This window comes from Miscanthus floridulus, chromosome 17 (assembly GCF_019320115.1).
Source record: "Miscanthus floridulus cultivar M001 chromosome 17, ASM1932011v1, whole genome shotgun sequence".
NCBI lineage: Eukaryota > Viridiplantae > Streptophyta > Magnoliopsida > Poales > Poaceae > Miscanthus > Miscanthus floridulus.
In genome coordinates, this window is record NC_089596.1 from 45,636,084 (window position 1) to 45,645,610 (window position 9,527).

Consider the following 9,527-nt stretch of genomic DNA (forward strand, 5'->3'; position numbering starts at 1 on the left):
TATATGTATAATTGTTTTACAGTGGCGGAGCTTGAAAAGAAATTTAGGTGGGTCACATTGTGGACAGAACATTTTAATGACATTGCAAGGACGCGTTGTTTTTTACCGGTAGATATTTGGTTCTTGGGGAACCTTGCTTGGTGCAAAGATCAATCACAATGGAGACACGAGATTTATACTAGTCCAGGCTCTCGAGAAGCGAGTAAAAGCCTTACGTCCAGTTGCTACTGCTTGTATTCTGTATTCGACGAGTTCGCGATTACAATGTAGCTAAAGCCTATTTGACATCATGTAGGGACCCGCAGCGTTAACTTACCTAAATCAAGTGTCATCCACTTGACCAACTCAATTTAAGCAAACCAATATCGGTGACTCCCATGGAGATGCAATCCACATCTCCAATACTAGGATCCCGGTTGAGTATCATACCACGATAGCCTCCACAACTCAAGATTACATCTCAGCATCAGAGTACATAATTCAGCGAAAAACATATATTAGAAGTCTTGTTGAATTTAACAAATTAATTATACAACATAACTGATGACATCAGTTAAACTACATGTGGTGAGAACCCAATTGACCATCTTACCGATTACAACTACACTACGATATACACTCTCACCGGTAACGAGTGGTCACCTTGCCCATGGGCTTCGCCACCGTAGCTTAGACGGCTCTTGCCATTCACCCACTTTGCCACCAATGACGGGGTGACATGGCCGCCAATGTCCTTTACCTGCAAAATTACTTAACGGCAGTACCGTGAGTACATTGCATACTCGCATGACTTAATATTATATATATATATATATATATATATATATATTTGGTGGATGCAAAGGGATTAATAGGCATTTGTACATTTGCATAAAAGCATGGCATTTAATAAAGAATGACATGCTCATAATTCATGATAAAATTAACTAGCAATTATAAGTTCATGACAAGTACTAATGAGTGACATAATTAAAGTTGTCAACATTTATAATTCATCTCATAATGAAGTTTCATCACCAATGCTACAATGGGTCTAGAAGTAGGAACAACTGAAGGTTCCATCCTGAAGGACTTCAGGCTTTCAAATAAACTCTACAGAGGTGTACAACTGTACCACACAGAAGAATCGAACAAACCATCCCACCACTTGTACTCTTTTACATTTTAGTAGCATTTGGAGCTAGGCAAGCTACCTTGGAGAGCTTGACTCCTTGGAGAGGAATCTTGGTATGAATAAGATGAAGCTTTTCTCCAAAGTCTTGCTCCATTTTATCGATATAGTCATACTTATGAATTAGAGTATAGTTCTTGTGTTATGATCTTAGCATATGAACTAGCATATAGTTCTTATGTAATGAACTTAGCATGTAGAACATTAAGCTTAATCATTCATACAACTTATATGATTAGAATTAGAGCTAAGTTGACATGGCGGTTTGTCGTTCCTTCGGGTTTGCCTGTGTCCTATGTTTGTCGATCCGTAGGGTCGGACTCCTGGGGGATACGAGTAGTTTCTTTATACACGGGCTTTGTGCTCGGGTATACGGGAACCTTTGGATGTGATAGTGCTCCACGGTTGAGGGGTAGACGGCAGGTGGTGACAGTGTTGTCCGTCCCTTGTAATCCCCCATGTTTAGGTATTCATATATATAGTAGTTCGTAAATGCCTCCCTGGCTTGCTGGCAGATCAGTACCCGGGGGTCTCCCCGTCCATCTTACACTTAGGTCTAGGTCTCACCATGTACTTGTATGATCACTCACTATTCTTTGCATGACTGTATTAGGATAAAGCTTGCTCCACTTAGGAAACATTCATTTATTCTTTTATACTTTCTTTTCCATTTATCCTTGAGGTTGGTGTTGACGGTAGTTAACGGTCATCATAAATCGTCAATATAACTTATATAAATGCATGAATATGATCACCAACATAGGTTTAGGGGTTTAAACTAACAATTCCACAAGTTTTGGTGAATCTGTGTTTTCGGTAGGGTTTACTCAGAAAATGAGCAAGGTGGACCCAATCGTCAGATCAAATCATGCTTATCCGTGATGAAACCAACTTAAGAAGACTCTAGAACACTCTAGAAGGCAAAGCACCGCGACCTGGCCTGAGAGGCTATAGGGTGGGGCCGGCTGGCCTGTGGGACTGCCCTGTCAGCCTCCGCTTCAACGTCGGTTCTCCACCGCCTCTTAGGATCAATCCTACACCATTGCTCAAGGTTGGTTCGTATCGAGGGCTCAGATTTGATGATGCCATGGATTCATGGAACATAGGACCCCTAATTCCCCCTAAATAAGGCGACCCATACACCCCTCTTGAGGCATCAATTCTGTAACACCCAAAAATTTGTTTTTTCTAAAATGAAGTTAGAATGATTCAATTATGTATTTTTTTGTGCTCATGAAATATAGGAAAAAGAATATTTTTCATTTTATTAAAATTCATCATAAGGAGTAGCAACATGGATGAGCATACATGCCGGTGCATTTGGTCTATTGCAATGAGTGGTTGAATCCAAAATTTAAAATGAATTCAAATTGTTTTTGGGAAAAAGTTTGAAAATGGCTCTGAAATAAAAGAAAACAAAATTTGAAAATAAAAGAATTTTAAAAGTTGTAAAAAAATATTTTTTGGAAAACTTACTAAAATTGCTCATTTTTGTTTGAATTGAAAAGTGTATTAAAACCCTATTCAAACTTGATTTGGTTCATATTTGAATGTGGTTTTCAAATAGGAAAAGAAAATAGAAAAGGAATTCTTTATTTTTCCCTCTCCCTACCTAGCATTTGGCCCGCTCGGCCTTGCTCCCCGCGTGGCCCGCTTCCCTCTCCTTTCTCTTGCATGGCCCGCTCCGCTCTCCCTCTCCCGCGACCTATTCCAGCAGGTGGTCCAGCACCGTGTCGCTCGCGCCCCATCTCTCCCGCGCCTCCGCTTGTGGGCTAGCCCAACAAGCCAGCCGAAGGCCCGTGCCGCGCTGGCCGTGTCCCTGCCCCTGTCTCCATGCCCTATGTCACTGTCAGCCCAGCCCCGCACATCAGTGTCTTCTTTTACCTTGCCATCATGTCCATCACAGACTCCACCGCCGCCAGGACTCCATCGCCGCCCCATCCTCACCATTTGCCGTGTTCTTCACACCACCCGCCCCCTTAAATAGTGGGCCATGTCCACCGCATCCACTCGAGCACCTGCTACCCCTTGCATAACCCTAGCGTAGCTACCACCTCGAGCTTGCAGCACCGCCATCGACACCATCCGCTCCACTGTGTCCCGCACCGCCTCCGTTCGCTCCACGCCACTATAATCGATCATGGTGAGTTCGCCTTGCTCTCCTCTACCTCCCAGTGCTATTGGTTCACTCTGCCATGGCCCGTAGGCCATTTTACGTGAACTCCGATGAGGTTGGCCAAGTCCAGCCATGGCACCGCCGCACACAGCGCGTTCCCCGATTTGATCTGCACCGTTCGATCTAAGATCAACGGCCAAGATTAGAAGATACCTCTTCGGTCCATGAGCACAGTGTAGACCAAGCGCACCATCTGCGTCAGCACGCCATGCAAGCAGTCCACCATGAACCCACCACTCAGGAGCTACCGCCTGTCGCCACGTGGTCAGCTTAGACCCAGTCAACCTGGCTGTTTTGCTAAAGAGACCCTACAGTTTTCTCAAATCAACCCGCAGTCCATCTATTTGGAAAATAATTAGATCTAGGCCCTTTGTTTTCTATTTTAGCCTCTGAATTTTCTTAAATTAGTGCCCACAATCCTTGGCAGATTTAAAATCAGATTTTATTTATTTTAAATTCCAAAATCAAGTTCCATCTATTTACAAAATTGCCACTATCTTCATTAGGCCATATCTTCTCCATTTTAACTCCGATTTGACCCGTTCAAGTTGCGTTAGATTCATAATGACATAATCTATGCATTAGTATCAATGTTTTCCATGTCAAGAGCTCTAGAATTTTATGGTTTAACGCCTAACTTGAATAATGATTATGTAATTGGATTTTTCTAATTAAAAGTAACTTAGGCTTTTCACCTTGGTCAATTATATGATTAGTTTTACCTTGTTTTTCTAAATCAAGTATAATTTGATTTAACTAAATTAAGGTATTTCTCTGAAGTATCTTATACATGTTTTATATAGCTAAAATAAATAAAGCTTATAGTTTCTTTTCGAAACAAATCTATCGGTAGATGTATCTTTTTCATCGTAGCTCCGATTAGTGTGCTTTTTGTGTCTGTGTGTTCATAGCAATGTGTAGAACATCTTTAAAACCTTTTTACTTGCTATTTCATATGTTTGGTGTATTGTTCTAATTTATTTCTATTGTTTGCTTCGTGTATGATTACATGGATGCTTGTGTGGTGCTTTATGATCTTATCTAGTCGGTGAGCTTTACGTGCTGATCAAGGAGTTTCTTTAAAGTTTTCAACTTGAAGAAGGATTAGAGTTTTAAGGCAAGTATAGCATGGGATCATCCTTGTTGTCCTATACACCTTTAATCATTTAATTCATACTGCATGTGTCTACCTTGGCAACCATAGTAATTTTCCTAGCTATTTAATACCCTGGATTCCTTGTCACCTATGGGGTATTGCATTGGTTAGTATGATGCTAGTGCTCAACTAAAATCATGATCTTATAACTTGACTAATGGTATATGCAATAAACACTAAAAGATGCTTTTTAGCAACATAGAATCAGGGGGCTAGAGCACTGGACTATTTTTATGGTGCCCTAGATTCCTCTCCCTAAGGACTTTTCTATAAGCGAACATTCGGGACTTATAGTACAGCTATGAGGGCTACATGGCTCTAGCTTTAGCTCAGTATGAGGACCTTTTCTAGCTTGTTAGAGGTTACCTTTATGGTGCAAGGGGGCTATGTTTCGGGTTGGATAGAGTGCAGCCTCTGTCTGTTAGTGTATAGGATGCGCGTTATTGTGCCTGTTAGAAGGGGAGCCCTACATTCGCAGGGCACAGAAACCTAGTGGCCCTAACTTGTTAGACGAACCTTTGAAAGGCTTCATAGTGAACCCTGCCGACCTTCCTTAGAAGTGGGTCAAGAGATTAGCTACCTTGGGCGAAAGGGTAAATCATGGCTCACAGTTAAAGTGTACAACCTCTATAGAGTGTAAAACTAGTATATCAGCCATGCTCATGGTCACGAGCGGCCTTGGAACCTTACAGAATAGATGATGAACACTGATGATACTGATGATGAAGATGCTCACTAATGATTACTATTTATGCTATTCATTATTCATGTTTTCCTGATCATGTGTTTATATGGGCTTATGATAAGTTTAACGCTACTCAATCGCTTAAAATCATTACTCATTAAAAGCTAATCGCAGTTAAACCAGTGTTAGCCTTTTGAGCCTCATGGACCCCATGTTATATTTGCTGAGTATGACATGTACTTACGCTTGCTTTATTTTTCACATATTTGGAAAAAAATCCCAGATGGGTACCAGATTGCTAGAGTTTGCACTACAACAGCACAGGGATACAGTAACACCAACTTGTGTTACTATAGGTTGGAAAAAGTGTTACTAGCTCTCTTAGTAACACATTTTTTTGTGTTCCAATTGGCCATGTTACTATAGACTGGTTTATTGCAACACATCTATTTGTCTATAGGAACATTTGTCTAGTGTTACAATGATTTTTGCTATAACACTTTTTTTTCTCTACTAACACTTCACATTATGGTGGAATACATAGTTTGTAACATATTTATTTATCTATGTGAACATTTGCCTAGTGTTATAGTGATTGTCTGCTGTAACACTTTTTTTTAGTTCTAGTAACACTTCTACATTATGGTAGAGCACAGTATGGAACAAAGGAACACATGGTTTGTAACACTTGTTTATATCTATTGTAACATATTTAGATTAGGAAACAAATATTTGTTTCGCCTATATATGTGGCACATGAATTATTATAGAATCACACAAACATGACACATTGCAAAATCACATAAACCACAAATTTCAATAATCATAACAAGATCCACATATAGTAGGATGATTTCAAACATAGTGCTTGTTCAGATTAAATCAAAGTATTTGTACATAACGATATGGCTCTAGAGAGCAAACACACATAGTCCATACTAGAAAGAAAAATTCAATTGTTCTGATGTCGATCCATACCTTAGGTAATATCTCAAAATTGTAAACATAAATTTATTTTTTTGCCTCCCATAAATTTTCTTACATGTAAATTGTAGAGCTCATGCTGAAGAGATCATTGGAAAAGGTACTGGACATAGAGCCAGTCATAGAGATGCTAAGAAAAACCAAAATGAGAAGTTCCATCAATGGTTTAGAGGTCATGTAAGTACCTTAACTCAAAATGCTTTTGTAGCACTAACGTGCAGGACTAAACTTGTATAATTGTACAGATAATGCAGTTAGAGAGGGAAAATGGCATTCATGGTGTTAAAGATGACATTAGATGGCTAGCTCGTGGCCCAGTTGATGCTGCAAAAAGGTACTGTGTTTTCAACAGTCGAGGTTTCCGTTTTAGGCCCAAACGATTGGATAGGGTGACACAAAATAGTGGTGTAGTGCTAACTGCAAAAACATCAAGTTATGCCAGTGCAAGTGATGGCAGGCCAGTTTTAGGTGATGTGACTTACTATGGGAGGATAATTGATATTATTGAGCTAAACTACTCTGGGAATTTTTCTGTGGTACTTTTCAAATGTGAATGGGTTGATGTTCTTTCTAAAAGAGGAATAAAGAAGGACAAGTATGGCTACACACTTGTTAATTTCTCACACCTGATACATACAGGAGAAAAGATTGTTCATGAATCATATATTTTTCCTAACCAAGCTGACCAGGTGTTTTATGCTAAAGACAAAGAAAACCCTAGGTGGTCTGTAGTCATGAAGATGAAACCAAGAGATATATATGACACAGGTTGTGATGAATGGGAAGATGATGTAGAAAATGATCCATTCCATGTCACACACCTTGGAGATATGTTCAATAATGCAAATGTAAGACATCAATGGGCTAGAACAGACATTGAGGGAACCATGGTGGATGCTAGTGATGCTGCGGATGCTAGTGGCAATGGATTGAATGACCAATCATAGTTCATGAGGTGAAGTACCTGACTCTTTATTATGCAAGCTCATTTCTTCAATGGTTTGTGTTTCTCTTTTTTCTTTATTGTGTAATTGTACAAGTTCTTCTCATATTTATTGAATTTTTACTATAATGATAATTTATACATGTGAACTTTATTGGGGTGGTCAATGGTATGATTGTAACAATATATGTTATACTGATATGATAACAAAAATGTATAAAGAAACCACAAGTTAATTGTTACTTGGCCATGCTAGTTCTCTTCCAATTCTTAAGTTGATTTATTACTAAGTTCAGTTTTCTTTACACAGTCTAGCAGCACAAGTTAATTGTTTTTGTACTAATATGTAACTCTCTCTGAATGGGGAAAAGAAATGCTACATAAAGACTGGCTGACAGCATGATAGACTGCTGCACAAGCACATGGATTAATGCTGCATGTTTTCACTAATTCAGTCTTTCTATTGAACTTGTGATCCCAAAAAACATTGGTTTAACACTACATATTTTCACTAATTCAGTCTTTGACCCTGAAATTTTATGGGGTTAACTTTTAATGAAGTTCCTGATTCATGGCTTGATGCTACTACAGGAGGTGAATGAGATGTTGGGTAGGTCTTGGCTACTACCATATGGGTCAATTTCTATTGGAGGTGAGTTGTGCTCGTAATGGATTGAGGATGAATGACTAGGCGTTCTATTGGAATGTTGATGCTTGCTTAGCAACTTTTAGCAGTTGTGCTGGGCGTTCTATTGGATTGTTGATGCTTGCTTAGCAACTTTAGCAGATGTGCTTGTTTACAGTTTTGCAACTAGTCAAATTACTGTGTGCATTTTCTTCTTTTTTTAAATGGTTCTGTTCTTACATGTCTCAGTTGTTGATGGATGACTTATGCAACATCATACTCATAACATGAGTTAAGATATAATTGAAAAATGTGAACTACCATATTTCTGACACAAGAGCTATAGACTCTCTAGAGTAATTCTTTAGTTCCATTTCTACCAAATGTTAAAGGGAGTGTTCACTAAAGCTTCCTGCACCTGCTGTTGTGCAGCTGTTGTAGTAACCGCAGAGAGTAAAGTGCAGCCATGGTTTGCCAAGCTATTAAGTTTTATCTTGCATTTGCCAATTAGTAACTGCAGAGAATTGCTGGCTTATTATGCAGGACTTCAGGTGGCAATCAGCATGGGAGTGTAGGAGATAATTGTGGAGACCAACACCATGCTTGTCAGAGATGCTCTCTCAGGCGACAACTATAGGCTGTCCACAGTTGGGGGTCTAGTCACGGAGATGAAATTTTTTTATTAGCGCAGAGCTTAGATCATGTAATCTTAGTGTGTGCAAACGTGACTGTAATAGGGTGGCTCATGCTTTAGTAGCTGCCGGGTGTAAGTTTTCTAGTGGCATTAGTAACACTTGGGATGGTGTACCTCAGGAGTTTGAGTGTGTGGTAACCAATGATTTGGCTAGAGTCGATGAGTAATAAAATGCTCAGTTCAAAAAAAAAAGATTATACTCATACTAGGATGCTCGTCATGGTTGTGACTTGATAAATTATCTCATTATGTGTTCATAACTTAAGTGGTTATGTGCCTGCAAACTTGAATTATATGTACGGATTTTTATTGGGTTCAAGTTTATTATGACATGGACTAATAAAAAAATAAAAGCTGAAATCTAGACTAATAAGAAAGCAACACGTGGAAGATCTAGGTGGTCTTTTAAAAAAACTGATGAAATACGTGGAAGAATTGGGTTAGCCCACAATATGGGACTGACTATAATGTTGCTAATTTGTAGCTGAGCCAAAAAAAAATTTGGGCCAATTGGGCAGATTGTAAATGAAAATAATAATGAAAAAACCCATGCTATATGGGCCAAATGTTAAATGCCACGTCACCCGCCACGTCTTCTGCCATGTCATATGTGCCATGTCACCATACACATGGCAGTATTCTATTCAATATGTTGTGACAAGTTGTCTTGTCACGAATTATTGACAGGAGAACTATTGTCACTGTATTAATGAAAATGTGCTTTGGTGGTCATAGAAGCTCCTACAAAATGGATCCGACTCCTCTGAAGAAGCCCCTCAGGAGGAGCCCTGCCAGACACCCCCTTACTCATTGCTACTTGGTTCTCATGTGATGACCACGATGTGATTGCCTAACAGCCTTGACGACAGCTAGGTGCGATGTTCGTGTCGCCTATGAATAGGAAGGTCCACATGTATATGTTTCTTTGTAACACTTGGACTATAACATTATTTTGTATTACTACAAGGTATATATTTGGAACACATTTTATATGTTCCATTTATGTGTTACAACATAGTACACTTTTGTAACATTTTGCTTGTAACATTAATTTTGTGTTACTATAATTATTGCCAGTAACACATTTTTATAA